General features: G+C 33.3%; 1 pseudogene; it reads left to right on the forward strand.

Moving 5' to 3' along the window:
* The first annotated feature begins 460 nt into the window (after positions 1-460).
* LOC110217966 (large ribosomal subunit protein eL6 pseudogene) lies at positions 461-16,451 on the forward strand (annotated as a pseudogene).
* The last annotated feature ends 417 nt before the right edge of the window (positions 16,452-16,868 follow it).

Genomic DNA, 16,868 nt, shown 5'->3' on the forward strand with positions numbered 1-16,868 from the left:
CGTATATTCTAGTGGAATGGCTTTGAGAATCACCGGGGTGAAAGACTTTAAAGATTACCTTGGCTAAGTAAAAAGATCTCCTTATCATCAGGTTGGCTTCTAGTTGATCAATTCTTTAATTATGTAAACTTATAAAACAAATAAAAATTAATAACCTTTAGTGTTATGGATTATTTTTGATTTTTCAAAAATGGTAATAAAGTGGTAAGTGAGGAAGCAGAAGGTTCTAAAAATCACCAAGTCCTTAAACTATCTATAAATATCCAAGTAATTATTGAACTGCTAAAGTTCAGATCTTTGTACTATAATGATTGAAATGACAAATAGTGGAAGAACTAAACCACATTAATGTAGATATTTTTCAATAAATATAAGTAGAGTATTTGAATTTGCATTTAAGACAAAGAATAACTATCATATTCTTCTTTCGGAAGTAAAGGTAGACTCTTTTCCTTCTCTCAAGATGGCAGACAAAAAAACCACAAAAACAAAGGAACCAAAGGAAAAGAAAGTACAAAAGAAAAAAAAAAGGAGAAAAGCAAAAAAGGAAGATGTGGCTCAAAAGGTGATGAAAAAGCCTGGAAAGCACTTCAGTTGCAACCCAGTCCTGGCCCGAGGAATCAGTAGATACTCTAGGTCTGCAATGTATTCCCAGAGAGCCATGTACAAGCGGAAATACGCTGCGCTGAAAACCCGATTAAAAGGGAAATGAAACAGAAGGTTCCTGCTACTGTCTCAAATCCAGTTGGTGGTGATAAGAGTGGAGGAACCCTTGTGGTAAGATTCCGAGGTATTACCCTACTGAGGATGTGCCTAGAAAGCTGATAAGTCATGACAAAAAGCCCTTCAGCCAGCATGTGAGGAGACTTCGATCTGGCATTACCCCGGGCACGGTTCTGATTATGCTTACTGGATGCCACAGGGGCAAGCGAGTGGTTATCCTGAAGCAGCTGGCTGGTGGCTTGCTACTGGTGACTGGACCTCTGACCATCAACCATGTTCCTCCGAGAAAGACCCATCAGAAATTTGTCATTGCCACCTCTACCAGGGTTAACCTTTCCTGCGTAAAAGTTTGAAATCATTTTACTGATGCTTACCTCAAGAAGAAGAGGCTCTGTAAACCAAAACACCAAGGAGAGATTTTTTGACACAGGAAAAGGGAAATAAGAGATTGCGGAGCAGCAAAGGTGATCAAGAAACAATGGACTGTCAGATCCTGCTCCAAATTAAGAAAATTTCTCAGCCTCATGGCTACCTGGTTCCATATTCTCTCTCCCCAACGGAGTTTATCCTCACAAACTGGTGTTTTCAATGCCTTGCACAGACCTCATTACAATATTTGGAATAACAACAACAACAACAAAAAGTAAAGGTAGGAGCTGTTGTACTTGCTTTTGTAGACTACTCAGAATGTGTACTCACTTGTGAAATGCTAAGAGGAACTTGTCAGAAGATTATGAACATGATTTCCTCATAAAACAGTGAAAGCAGTGGAGGCAAAATGCAACTTTACATACAAAACTTGCTATAAGATACAACTTAGATACCTCATTACAAGAGCATTCATATTTGAAACTCATTGGAGGACAATTCATAGAAAATGGAACAGATATATGAGTATATTTAAACAACTTACTTTTAGGGAGTAAAACTGAATATGGTGCCAGCCTGCATTGATACATCACTTTTTCTCAGCTAGAATTACCTATTTCAAGTAAGCAAAGTCCCATCCTTCCCTCCAAAATATATTAACCGAAGTGAGCTCCATTGGAGAGTAAATATGTGTATGTGTGGAAAGGTAGCGTGAAGTATGGGTCACTTGATTTCAGCAAGTAACTATTCAAATAAGACATTGAAGCATCTTATGACTAAGAAAAATTTAAGAGTTGCTTATTTTATCTTATTTGAATTAGAGTCCATTTCATGAAAACATCCTAAATAAACTCATACTCAATTTCTATGTGATATCTATTTCCATTGTTGGCTTTATGGATAGGAAGAGTATGAATTTTCTTATATGGCATGGCATAAGGTGTACCCAATGGTTTCTTGTAATACAAATCTCTTCCTCTCACAGTGTCTGAAATCCTCACATTATAGCTTTCAGTCAGTGTACTAATGGTTACTGCTAAAATGCAAATAAAATGTTTCCAGATTTTGTCTCTTCTACCTTTACAATTTATCTTGTATCCATCACCTTCTTAATAATCACATAGTGAATTCCTGAGTTCAGGCCCTCATCATCTCTTTCCTGAAATACTGCAATAGCCTCCTAATTGGTCTCCCTGACTCCAGTTTCTCCCCTCTCTTATTTATCTTCTGCAAACCTGCAGCTTGATAATGACCTAAAAGTATAAGTATGACTGCATTACTCTTTTGTAAAAATACTTTCTATTCCCTCTATTACCATTAAGCATTTAAAACCCTTCACAATCTTGCTCGAAACTCTCCTTCAAGGTCTTTCATTTATTATTCCCCTGATTCACTCGATGTTCAAGCCAAATTTTCTTACTTGATGTTCTTTGTACACAGCATTCCATCTTCTGTCTTCTCTCTCAAATCTTCAGTCACTCCTTATCTAGTGGTTCCCTCTCTGATACATACAAAAATGACCATCTCCCCCTTTAAAAAAAAATTTCATTAGACCATGTCTTCTTATCAAATTAGAGATATAGTTCAAACTATAGATATAGATGTATCTTTCCCACTTAAGTCCCCCCAACTGCTAATTTCAATTCTTTTTTTCTCAAAGACACCGTTTTCCAGACATCCAAGTTTATAACATTTCCATTATCCTCTATTACTCTCCTTTGCCCCACATATCCAATAGTTGTCAAATATTGCCACTTCTACCTAGTTAATATTTTTTACCTTGAAAATCTTTTCTTCACTCATAAATCTAAAACCTTATTTCAAGCCCTCACCACTTTACCTAATTACTACAGTAATTTCTTAATTGCTTTCTTTGTCTCATCTCTCTCTACTCCATTTGACTGTGAATGTTCTTTAAGTACAGATATGACCGCTTGATTCAACTACCCAATCAATTGAAGTAGTTTCCTCTTGCTGCTAGGATATGATTATTATTGTTGTTGTTGTAATTAATTTGTGAAATATTTAGAATTTCCTCTTTTGTTTAACAGATTGCTTTCTTCCTTCTATCAAATGCAATCAAGGTTCTTAAAGACAGGACTTAAGTTTTATGTTTATGTCGTAAGTAATTTCTTGGACAAAGCATTTCACAATTATTGGTTGAATTGAATTAAACTCATAAGTATATAGCCAAAATAAAGAAATCAAAATACAAAATAATTTAAGAGGGTAAGACAAGAAGACTTGAAAAATTGGGCAAAGCCTCTTAGGATGTAGCCTCTATAATGTTATTTGAAAGAAGTTGGTGAAGCAATTAGTTGGCATAGTGGACAGAGCTCCAGCCTTGATCAGGAGAACCTGAGTTCAAATACTGCCTCAAACATTTGATGCTTGCTGTGTGACCCTGGGGAAGTCACTTAACCCCAGTTGTCTCACCAAAAAAGAAAGAAGTTCATGATTCTATAAGTAAGAAGGATGACATTTTCAATATGGGAGATAGCTTATACAAAGGTAAAGAGATAGGAACTGGAAAATCATATACTGGGAGTAACAAATAGACCTTTTGAGTTGGAATGCAGAGTATATAGAGGAGTAATATAAAACAGGGTAGATATATGGCTTCAAAATGGACTACAACCTTCAAATACCACATAGTGCTATTTTATCGAAAAACAATAAAGAACCATTAAGCAGGACAGTGATGTGGTCAAACCTAAAGTTTAGATCAATATCAATTTCACAGTTTTGTGCATGATGAATTAGAGAGAAGAGATACTGAAAGCAGAGAGACCAACTCAGGATAAAGACTTGATCTTGATATGTAGATCTAGGAGTCATATACACATAGATAATCATTTGAACTTAGAGTTGTGAGATTACCAAGACATCATGTGCAGAGAGAGAACTGGGATTCATAACTGGATAGTTGAAGTGGTTACAGAAAGAAAGTCTGAGAAATGTTCTCCTCCACTAAGAGATTCAAAAAAGTTAAAATATTGAAAGAATTACTGAACTGAGCAAACACCTCAGGCTAAAGAAAGTCTTGAAAGCCAGCTGATTTCATTCACTATAAATTTTTCTTTATACTCTGAGCAAGACCTTTATACCTACTTAGAAATCAGTTCCTTTATTCCATTCTTATTGATTACATAGCTCATTTTTCCACACAGCCTATTCTGAGTCTTTACCTCTTTCCTCATATCCTCAAATCCTTCCTCACCGTCTGCACACAGTGGATGACCTCCTTTCACACTTCTTTGAAAAGACTGAGACCATTGTGCTGAATCTCCTCTACTTTCTACCAACAGACCTCAGTAATAACTCATGTATTTTAGCCATTCTCATTATTTCATTACTCTCAAAGAAAGTAGTGACCTTTCTCTTTTCTAAACTAATCTCTTTTCTTTTTTTCCAAGACATTGCTCCATAAACGACTACCTCTCTCTCTCTCAAGGATGATATAACTCTGTCTTTTTTCCATTCCCTTTCTAACAACAGATTCACTTCCACCAAACTAAAACAAAATGCTCAGCCCTTCTGTCCTATTGAAATATACAACCCCATTTCTATCCTTTTCATTAACAAACTTCTTGAAAAAGCAGTCTGCAAATGTGTTCATATTCCTCAACACACACTCACCCCTCAATCCTTTTAATGTTTTGTCTCTCTCTACCACTTTACAAAAACTGCACTCCCAGGCAGTAAGTTAATAAACATTTACTAAGTACCTACTATGTTCCAGAAACTATGCTAAATGCTAGGGATACAAATATGAAAAAGAAAGACAGTTTCTACCCTAAGAAGACGACAATCTAATGGAGGAAGATAATGCACCAAAAAAAGAAAAAACAAACAAATAAACTTAACGAGAGCTGAAGCAACTTGGGGGCATGGTAGAGATTTCCAAAGATTGCAAAATGAATGCTTCTGGTTGAGAAATGAGAAGTCCAAGGAGATGTGTCTCTTCCCCTGCTCCTTAAACAGAAATTCATGGCTCTACCCTCCTATCAGAGGTACGGAGGGTACTGATGTGTACCAAAGCTGAATGGCTCTTACTAGATGATGAGATTTCCCAAAGAATACTTTTCTAGGGGCAATGGTGACCTCTTGAAGACTATCACTGAGACCCAGTGACCTCTTTTTTAATCCTTTTTTCTGGTTAACATGAACCTATTGTAGTATTTGGCACAATTGACTTTCCATTCTTACTCCATTCTTTCTTCTCTCATGTCTTATTAATGAGTCAATGAACATTTATTAAGCACCAACTGTATCAATGCTAGGTGCTGAGGATACAAATACAAATTTCAGTCAGTCTCTTCTATAAAAAGACTTATGTTCTTTGTGGAGTGGAGAGATATAACATGTTCATGAATGTGCTGTCAGAAAATGTAAGAAATACACAAGATAATTGCAACATTATTAGCATGTATTATGTGCCAGGATAAAGAAAGCACGTTTTGAGCATGGTGATATTTGAGCTGAATTTTAAAAGGAATTAGAGTTTTCAAGAAGTGGGGGTTGAATACTGTTTCTCCTGTCTCATTCAATGACTTTTTTTCTTTTCAGTCACTGTCAACTGGACCAAAACCAGTCTCTAACTTCTGGGTTAGAATTGAAGTTTAATTTCAAAGTGAGAAAAATACTTGTAAGCAGAAGTCCTCCTGAGAAGGATAGCTTATGGCTGTTACAGCAGGTGTAGGGTTTTTAATAATGAAAACCAAAAAAGGAAGCACCCAATATAGTTCTTCTCAGGTCTTGAGTAAAGAGTTCCCACTATTGGAATTTTTTGTGCCCTGTGGAAACAGTCTTTAAGTTATTAGAATCATTGAACCTTATGATTGCCTCAAGTCTTCAGGGTCATTGAGCCTTGTGATCATTCAGTGGGATACAGAACTAGAGTTAGCATGGAAGGGTTGCAGCATCTGGTTTAGTTCACTTAGTAGTTACAGGCACAGAAATTGTTCAGAATGTCAGGAGATATGATTGATTATTTTTTGCTTCAGTATGTTGGCTGCAGTTTCATCTCTCAGGTCAGGATCCCCTGTGAAATAGGGCTAAATAGTTAAAATAATAAATCCCAATTCTGGGGTTTTGCTGTGGTTGAGATCATCTGGAGGGTGAGTGCAAAGGACTGCTGGTATTCCAATCTCAGGGCACAGCTTGCTTGCTGGGCCTTAGTTCTGGAAAACAGGGTATCTCTTAATATTTTGACGGTCACTTTAGATGATATTCCTCATATCCCCCCCCCACCACTAACCTTCATCTATTCCATTGTTGACACCATTTGTAATACCTTCACCTCTTTAAAGGAGTGTGTGTGGGGGGAGGAGTGTCTTCTCATGTAATTTCTTTGGGTCCATATTTGTTCATTGTCAATTTGAAATATTTACTGTGGAATATTTTATGTTTGGATCTTTTTCTGTTTATATGTTGCAGGCATTGAGTGTGTGTAAATATGTATACATACATGTATGTGTGTGTGTGTCTGTCTGCCTATCTATCTAGCTATCCATCTTGGCCATGCTTACTTCACTCTAAATCAATTCATGTAAGTCTTTCTATGATTTTCTGTATATATCACATTTGCCATTTCCCCCCAACACAGCAATATTGTGTTATATTCATGTACCACAACTTTTTTAGCCATTACCCAAACATTAGATATCTACTTTGTTTCTAGTTCTTTGCTATGATGAAAAGAGTTCACATACATGTATACATATGCACATATAATGAAAATGAATATGTATATATATTTTACATATATAATACACACATATATACACTCACGTGTGTGTGTCTCTTTTTTGGGACTTTGTTTTCATCAATAACTTCCTTGGGGGATATTGTGGTACCACTGAATAGTGAACCCTATAGTTTGAAGGATATGGATACTTTAGCTACTTTGTTTGCATAATTCCAAATTCCTTTGCAAAATGGTTATAGTAATAAATGGTTCTGCCAATTATTCATCAGGATGCCCAGTTTTTAGAGGTAGCAGATGACTCAATGTCTAGAGGGCTGGGCCTGGAGTCAGGAAGACCTGAGTTCAAATCTAGCCTCAGACACTTGCTAGTTGTGTGATCCCAGGAAAGTCAATTAACCTCTATTTGCCTTAACCAATTAGAGAAAAAAATGCCAAACCACTCCAGGATCTTTGCATAAAACATACACACACACACACACACACACATACAATCTTACACTGAGTCATCAGGAGTCTAACACTACTGAATAACAATAATACCTAATCTTTACACCACCTTTCCAAAATTGATTATCCCCATCTTCGGTTATACTTACAGTGTTCTAGGCATGATGTGAAACCTCAGGTTTGTTTTGATTTGCATTTCTCTTATTGGTTTTGACTTGGAGTATTCTTTCATATGGTTGTTAATGGTTTGTAATTTTTCTTTTGAGGATTGTTTATATCCTTAGGCCATTTATCTACTGGGGAAATCTTTGCTCTTTATATCTGTTAGTTGACAATATATCATGCACAGGAAATTTTCTTAGAAATTTGATATAAAGGGGTTTTTTTTTGTCCTCCTCATTTGCCTTTCACCTTTTTACTCTATAGATATTCATTTATACATAAACTTCAATTTCATATATTCAAAATTATCTGTTTTGTATTAAAAATTGTCTCTACTCATTGTTTGGTTAAAACGCATCTCCTACCCATAGTTGTGAGAGGAACAGGATCTATTTTTGTCCTATATAAAATTGTGAAAAATATGTGATCTTTCTGTCTTTTGTTTTCTGTCATGAGCTTTAATATTACCATCATGGATGCATTTTCAATGTTTATAAAATATTTTGTAAGATGTTGCTCTGATTTCTTCCAAACCACTTTCCAGATTTTTTAGTTTTCTAGACAACTAAAAGGCCAGTCAGCGGATCAAACAATTTGTGGATGAGTGGAAAGCAAAAGAATACTGGTTATATATAAAGGGACGAAGTTATACAGGGGCTTTAAATGCCAAACAATGCATTTTATATTTGATCCTGAAGGTAAAAAGAAAACACAGGAGTTTGTTGAGTAAGGATTTGACATGAACAGGTCTGGATTTTTAATTGTTTATGTATTGGAGTTTATTGAACACTGAATTATTTAAATCTATTATTTCTTATTCTCCCTTGTCTTACTCATTCCATTGTTCTACTCTGTTTTTTTAACCAATGATTTTGATGATGTTTATAATATAGTTTATAAGATATTTTGAGTTTTGAAAGTATTATTTATTTTTTAAATTCTAACTATTTTATTGAGGTCAATTCATAGTCTAGATCCTATATTTCTTCAGATGGATTTTGTTAATTTATCAACTTCAATAAAGAATCACTTTGAAAGTTTGATTTGTATAACTTTAACATATAAATTAATTTTGAGAGCATTGTCAATTTTTATTACTTTGGCATGACTCAGTCATGAGCAATAATTATTCATCCACTTCTTTAAATTGTTCATTAACCTTTAAATATTTTATAATTGAAAATTTATATTATTTTATATTGAAATCTATACAGATATATTGTGTTTTTGTAGGTTGCCTCTCAATTTCTTTTTATGAATTTGTAGTTGTTTTATTATGAATTCCACTTCTATTATGGCTTATTCAATTATATTTTTTAAGGAAAATCTTACAAATTGATGTTAATTTATTTGAGTGTATTTTGTACGCTGCAACTTTTCTAAAACTATTGATTTCCTTGATTAGTATCTTTGAGCATTTCCTTGTAATTGCTTTTTAGTGATTATCATCAACAAAAAGGAAAAGTTTATTTATTTGATTTTTTCCCTCTGTGATGATCTTTATAACATAATTTTCTTCTGTTATTCTTATTGCTATCACTTCTAGAACATTCACATTATATTATGAAGAGAACCCTTGTTTATTGCTGAATTAATTATGACAACTACAATTGCATTCTCATTTCATGTGATGCTTAAATTTTTTTTAAATAGATTTTTTTATTACATTAAACTCCATATGTCTATTCTTTGTGGGATTTTTTAAAAAATCATAAATGAATACAGTATGCTGTCAGTTTTTTTCCTGCCTCTATTAAGTTAATCATGTGATATGGATTTTTTTGCTTTTTTAATATGCTTAATTACAGTGGTTGTCTTCCTAATATTGAACTATCATTACATCTATGGTATAAATCCAACTTGGTCATAAATTTTGCCTTTGATGAATGGATAAGTCTATATTGTGTGATTTTATTTTTAAAAACTTGAATGAATGTGAATTAATAATATTGGCCTATAGTTTTACATTCTTTGATTTATCCTTTCCTGATTTAGGAATTAGGAATATGTTTGTTAGGTGAAATGATTCTATTAGAGTGATTTGTTTCTTTTTTGGGGGGAATGTTTTTGTGTAATATTGGCAGTATCTGTTCTGCTTCATATAATTCTTGTGTAAATCCATAAGGACCAGGATTCCTCCCTCCTTTGCTAGTTTTACACATCATACTATTTCTTTTTTTTTTTTCTGATATTGGGTTACTTAAGATCTCTAGTCTTCTGTGTGTGTGTGTGTGTGTAAATACATTGTTATATATTTTTGTGTGCATGTATGTATGTGGGCATGTGTGTGTGTTGTATATGTATATGTGTGTGTGGATGTGTATATGTATGTATCCATGTATATACATGCATGTATGTGTATATTTTAAAGGCAATAGTCTTTTTCTTATTCTTAGGTTTATTAGCATATAATTATGTATAGTAAGTTCTAACAATTTGTTTTGCATCCCCTAGATTTGTTCTGGTTGCCAGTTGCATCAAGGAGCTCAATTCCCTTTTTCCTGAGACAGTATACGCCCCCATGGAAGAAGAGCAGTGGACAAAATAAAGACAGTGGACAAAATCCTTAAAGATTTTGCCCATTAAAATTTCCTCTTCTCCTATTACAAAATGTCTCCCCCAACTAATGTGAGTGTTCTTCATTGAGAGTTCCACCCAACATTAAGTCAAGATCTTCTTTCCCCCATTTCAACATTTACTTTTGTCACTTCACTTATTTTCTGTAGCCCCTCTTCTTGATGATAGACTACAGGAGTTTTTTTTTTTCCTTCTCCATTTTTTGTCATTCATTCAATTAGGGCAAGAAAAATTGCTGTCTGTCTCTATCCTCTCCTTATTCATTATGTAGACCTAACAATTCTGAAGTTGAGTCCCCAAAAATAGATTGATTATCTGGTATGTGTCAATGTGTGCATGCATGCGTGCACGTGTGTGTGTTGTGTGTTGTGTGTGTGTGTGTGTGTGTGTGTGTGTGTGTGTGTGTGTAGTGTAGTCTATATTGTTTTAGGCTTTTCCTCTATTGTTACATTTGTTGTTTCTTTAACATCTACTACAGTATTTTGTTCCTTGTGTAGCTTAGGAAAAAATAATGGGTCATTGTTATTTCCTTTTCCCCACAGATGCAGTTTTTTCCCCCTAAGATTTTGTTACTTTTAATAAACTCTATAGACAGAGAAATTGTGTTATTCCTTATGCTTCTTTGTGATTTTGATAGTTATGTTTACTTACCTTTATTCTTTGTGTACTTTAAGATGCTTAGAAGTCAGATATATATCTTTTTTAAGGAAAGTTTCAAGTTTGGTATTTATCTTTTTCATAAAGGTTTCAAATAAGACTTGCAAAGTATATAATGTTTGGTTGTACCTTGACCTCCTTTACTTTTCCAAATACAGTATTCCTTTCCCTTCTCTGCTTTATAATAGGTATAGATTAGCTTCATGATATTTGTATTTTCTTTCACTTATATATAAAGCCATTTCTTGCTTTGTCATAAAGTGTGCTATTTGTACTATGTTGTTGTAATCTTTTAGCTAGCATTTTACTTATTATTTTTGCATCCATATTCATTAACGTAATTGATTTTTAATTTTCTTTCTCTGTTTTCACCCTGCCAAATTTAGTATCACTATCATATTTGTCTTACAAAAAGAGTTTTGTAGGACCTTTTCTTTGCCTATTACTACAAATTATTTATTTACATTGGAATTGATTGATCTTTAAATGCTTGATAGAATTCATTTATAAAATCCATCTGGTTCTGATACTTCAGCCTTAGGAAACTATTTATGCTAGGAGTTCAGGGGGTGATTTAACATAAGTAAGACCATTAATAGTTGATTAAATAAATAATTAAAGTAAAAAATGATTATAAAAATGCAGAAAAGCTTTTGAAAAAGTACAACACTCATTTCTATTAAAATGCTTAAAAGTATAGGTATAAAAGGATTTTTCCTTCAACTGATAAAAAACATTTATCTAAAACCAAAAGCAACCATTCCTTTTAGTGGGGATATCCTAGAAGCTTTCCCAGTAAGATGAGGTGTGAAACAAGGATCCCAACTGGCACTTATATTATTCAGTATTGTATTGGCATCTTAGAAATAGCAATAAGAGAGGAAAAATAGAAGGAATCACAATAGGAAATGAGGTAACAAAACATAAAGCACGATAATATATTTGGAAAATCTCAAAGACTCAATTAAAAAGTTATTTGAAATAATCAAGAATTTCAGCAAAGTAGTAGGATATAAAGTAAGTCCATATTAAATAATCAGGATTCCTACAAAACCCTGCAAAAAGAGATAATAAGCTATACCTCATTGAAAACATCTCTAGACAGTATAAAATACTTGGCCTGCCAAAAAAAAAAAAACAGGTACTATAGAAATAACATTATATTAAAATTTTACAATTAAAATTGGATTTAAATAATTGGAGGATTATTTAGTGTTCATGAGTAGGCAGGGTTGAATTAGAAAAAAATGATAATAAATTAATTTGGAAGAACAGAAAGTCAAAAATATCAAAGAAACCAAAGAAAAAAGTGTAAAGGAAGGAGGCTTAACAATACCAAATCTTCAACTATATTATAAGGCAGTAATTATCAAAACCATCTGATGCTACCTAAGGAATAGAAAGGTAGATTAGTGGAATAGAGTAGACATATAATTTATGACAGCAAATGAATATAGTAACTTTGTAATTGACAAGTGCAAAGATTTAAGTTTTTTTGAAATAAGAATTTATTATTGGCAAAAATTATTGAGAAAAGTAGACAGCAGTATAGCAGAAATTGAACATAGACTGATATCTTACACCATTTACCAAGATAATATAAAAATGAATACATGAATTAGATATAAAGAGAGATATTATGAGAAAATTTGAAGAACATGGAACATATTTCTTATCACTTATGAATAAACAAAAGATAGAGAGTAGAGTGAGGCATAAAATAGATACTTTTGATTACCTTAAATTGAAAAGGTTTTGTAGAAGTAAAAAAGTAGCCAAGATCAGAAGGAAAGCAAAAAATTGGAGAAATTATTTATAGACAGTTTATCAGACAAAGGTCTCACATCTCAAATATATATAGAACTTTGTCAAATCTGTAATAATACAAGTCACTACTCAATTCAAAATTTTTCAAAGCATAAGAACAGCAGTTTCTAGATAAAGAAATCAAACTAATTTATAAGCATATTAAAAAATTATCTAAATCATTGTTGATTAGAGAAATGTAAATCAAAGCAAACTTGAGGTATCATTTTACACTTAGCAGATTGGCTAAAATGAATAAAGGGGCAAGTGACAAATGTTGGAGGGAGTGTGGAAGAATTGGGACACTAATTCACTATTGACAGAATTGTAAACTGATCTAACCATTTTGGAGAACAATCAGTATTTTTTCCCAAATTGTTATTAAACTACCTATACCCTTTCACACAGAAATACTACTAATAGGTCTATTTCTAAAGATGATTGGGGAAAAATGAAAGACTTTACATTATAAAATATTTATAGAGCTCTCTTTGCTATGTCAAAGAACTGAAAATTACAGGGATGAAAATCAATTGGGAAATGGCTGAACAACTTGTGGCATATGATTGTGATGGGATACTATTATTTATAAAAAAATATGATGAGCACATGATTTTAGAAAAATATTGATAAAGTTGTACAAAATAATGAAGAGTAAAACAAGCAGAACAAAGACAACATTGTATGCAGGAAAAGCAATAGTATTTTAAAAACAACCTTGAGTGACTTTTTGACTATTATAAATACAAAAAGTAACTACAAAGTACCTGTGAAGGAAGTTGTTATATGTATTCAGAGAAATAATTGATTATTAAAATTATATACAATTTTTTTTTCTCTTTTTGAAGGCAATTATGATTTTTTCCCCTTTCTATCGATTCTTTTTTTTTTCTTGTATTAGCAGTTTCTTTAACTTATACTCCTCTTCTGGGAGTTCTATGATCCTTAAGTTGTTTATACGTATCCTGTCCACAAGATTTATGTGTATGGGTTTTGGATGGGTCAGTGTATAGAATCTTGAATCTGGAGTCAGAAGCAACCAACCTCTGTCCGTCTCAGTTTACCATCTGGAAAATCAGAAAACACTAGCACATAACTCCCAGTGTTGTTATCAGGATAAAAATAAATACTGCTGTAAGGTCCTTTGCAAACCTTAATGTACTACATAAATGCTAGGTATTGTTAGATATTTAGATGCAATTATAATTTTTATATTTGTGTTCCCAATCAGTTTTGTTCTTTCTTTGCTGGTTTAGAAGAACTTGCCATTGTTTTGTTTTTCTCTTCTGCTAATCATTTTCTGAGGCAGGCCATAAACTGCACTGTTCCTCTTTTAATTTCTACTTTTTTTTTTTACTTTTTCATTTCGACATTTAGGGAAGCTTTTCATTGGTTTCAGTATCTCTTGGGAAACCATAGGTTACTGCCAGGAGCGCCTGCGTCCCCGGCTGTGGTCTGTTGCCAGCAGAGTGTGAAGAGAGAAAGAATCACAGGTCAGGTGAGAGCAGTGAAGAACAGACTCTGTTTATTGATCTGAGGGCTCAGGCTTATATAGTACTGGATCAAGCAATAGTAACATTGTTATTCATGAAAAGTACAAATCTAATTAGGTGATTTCCTTACTTCCTTGTACCTTGTCTGTTACATTCTTCCTGCATCCTGTCCTGTACCCCATCCGTTTCCTCCCTTCCTGCATCCTGTTCTCAAGGGATGGAACAGGGGAGTGGTGAGCCAACATCCTGAGTTTCACAGCTGTCAGGCTTAGTACAAGCTACAGGTAAGACCTCCAACTTCCCAAAGCTGGCCCTCTACAGGTTAGTCTGTTTTGTCAGGTATTGATTCAATTTCTGTTGTCTCGCAATATTAATTGAAAGACTTTACATTCATTTAGATGTCTTGTTAACCGTCTTCATTTCTGCTTTCATATTTTCCTTTTTTCACCTATCTCCTCATGTTCCATTTTTTAAAAACTGAGATTATTTCCCTCTAAGACACGTGATGACTTTAGTGGGTTGCCCCCATATTTCCTTATCACTCACTTTCTAATTCCTCCTTTGATGGAGTTTTTTTTTTCCTTTTTATTTAGCTTTTATTTAGTATTTTATTTTTTTCCCACTTACATGTAAAAATAAATTTTAACATTCCTTTTTAAAACTTTGAGTTCCAAATTATCTCCCTTTCTCCCTCCCCAACACTCCTCATTGAGATGGTAAGCAATTTGATATAGGTTATACATGGATAGTTGTCAAAGGCGTATCTGTAATAATCATGTTGTAAAAGAAAATATAGACAAAAAATGAAGAAAAATAAAGAAAGTTTTAAAAATATGCTTCAATCTGTATTCAAACACCATCAGTTTCTTCTCTGGGTATAGATAGCATTTTTCATTATAAGCCCTTCAGAGTTGTTTTGAATCTTTGTATTGCTGAGAATAGCTAAGTCATTCACAGCTGATCATCTTACAGTACTGGTGTTATTTTTTGCACAGTACGTTTTATTTTGCATCAGCCCATGTAAGTCTTTCCAAGTTTTTCTTTTTTGGGGAGTATCCCTTTAGTAGAGTTTTCCTGGGAACTAGGACTCAAAGCTTTCCCAAATACTTGCCATGTTGGAGAATTCACTTTGCACAGTTTCACTCTTTGCTCCAAGTTATTTCTGGAACAACAGGACTGGACCCACCTAGATGCCTGGTGGTGAACCCTTTCATCTATGCTAGTTACTAGTGTTAGTTTCCTCTGTTCTTCATTTTTTTAATTTTTAGGCAATTGGGATTAAGTGACTTGCCCAGGGTCACACAGCTATCAAGTGTCTAGTGTTTGGTCTGATGCCAGATTTGAACTCAGGTCCTCCTGACTTCTGGGCTGGTGCTCTGTCCACTGTGCACCTAGCTGCCCCTTATTCTTCATTTTTTAATGCTGAGTGCTGTCATTCCAAGGAGGCTATTCTCATTTGTTTCTATATTAAAAGTAAATAAAAATTAATTGAGCTACAAGATTAACAATAAATGAGATTAGCTGAGATCTAGTACAAAAGATGATACTTGACCTTAGATTTGAAGGTAACTGATGTTTCAAAGAGACAGAGGTACTAAAGGGACAGATTCCAGGTAAGGAAAAAGTCAAAGGCAGATAGTGAGGGAGTGAAATGATGTATAATTGTGAGAATCAACAGGTGAGATTGTCTGGAATAATATGAAATCCTTCTAGGATGATAACTTGAAATAACATTGTGAGGGAAAATGACAAAAATTAGCTTGTTTCTTTTCCTAGACTAGAGTGATGATGATGCCCTTAATAGAAATAGAGAAACTGTTATGATTATTAAAAAGAGGAATTATTTGCTAAGGGTACATAATGATGTCAGTTTGAGATGTATTGAGTTTGACATATTCAAGCAGAGATGTCCAACAGATGGTTGTTTACGCAAAACTGGAGTTTAGAAATGAGAAGAGGGCTCTGGTTTAGAAATTATCTACATATAGATAGTAACTGAAACCATGGGAGCTAATAAGTCCTCAAGAGGGATTATTGGAAGAGAAACTGATAAGTTAGATTTCTACCTCCAAACACAGATTTTTTTTCCCCCATTTATTAGTAATGAGAAATGAGTTGCACTTTGATGATTTTTGCCTGAAAATTCTTGGTTTATTCTTTCTTTCTCATCTTAATTTTTAGCTACTTATTTGTTCCATCTCTTTGTGGGGCCCTTCCATGCTATATATGCGTTTCCTGTGGTCCAATTGCACCTTAAATTCTACTCCAAAGGACTGATTTAATTTCAGTGCAAGCCATATATTGGAATTTATTCTGTACCTTAGTATGTGTACTAGAAGAGTACAGTATTGTGGAAATATTATTTTATTACATTATTTTGAACAAATGACTTTTAGATACAAATATATTATATATACATAATAAGAATTTTAGAAGTAATGCATTAGCTGTATTAATGTTTTTGCTGTATTATTTTTCTTTTTAGGATAAAAACTGATGGTTTTTAATTTTGCTTTAACAGATATTATTTCTTACAATGTTTTGTAGTTAAATATTTTCAGTAAGTTATATTTACCACTACAGTAACAAATTCCTAACATTTGAAACTCAAGAAAATTATGCAAATGCATTGCATATATTTCTAATATATTGCTATGAATATAAGCAAGATATATATGAAAGCTATTTATACTGTACCAATGGGAAATAAAAGCCATCAATATATTGGGTTATTTCTATAAAGCTAAAGTAATAAGAAGTATATTTTCAAACATGAAATGCAGAAGTTTATTTCTTTAAGCAATAGGAACTTGGCAGTGAAGTCATATTTCTAAATATATAGGCATTGTTTAAAAAGTTAGCAGCCTTATATTTTAACAAATACAGGTAGCAAAAACAAAGCTTTGATTTACTGTGCATATGTC

Source organism: Phascolarctos cinereus, unplaced genomic scaffold, assembly GCF_003287225.1.
Source record: "Phascolarctos cinereus isolate Bilbo 61053 unplaced genomic scaffold, phaCin_HiC Scaffold_4;HRSCAF=312, whole genome shotgun sequence".
Lineage (NCBI taxonomy): Eukaryota > Metazoa > Chordata > Mammalia > Diprotodontia > Phascolarctidae > Phascolarctos > Phascolarctos cinereus.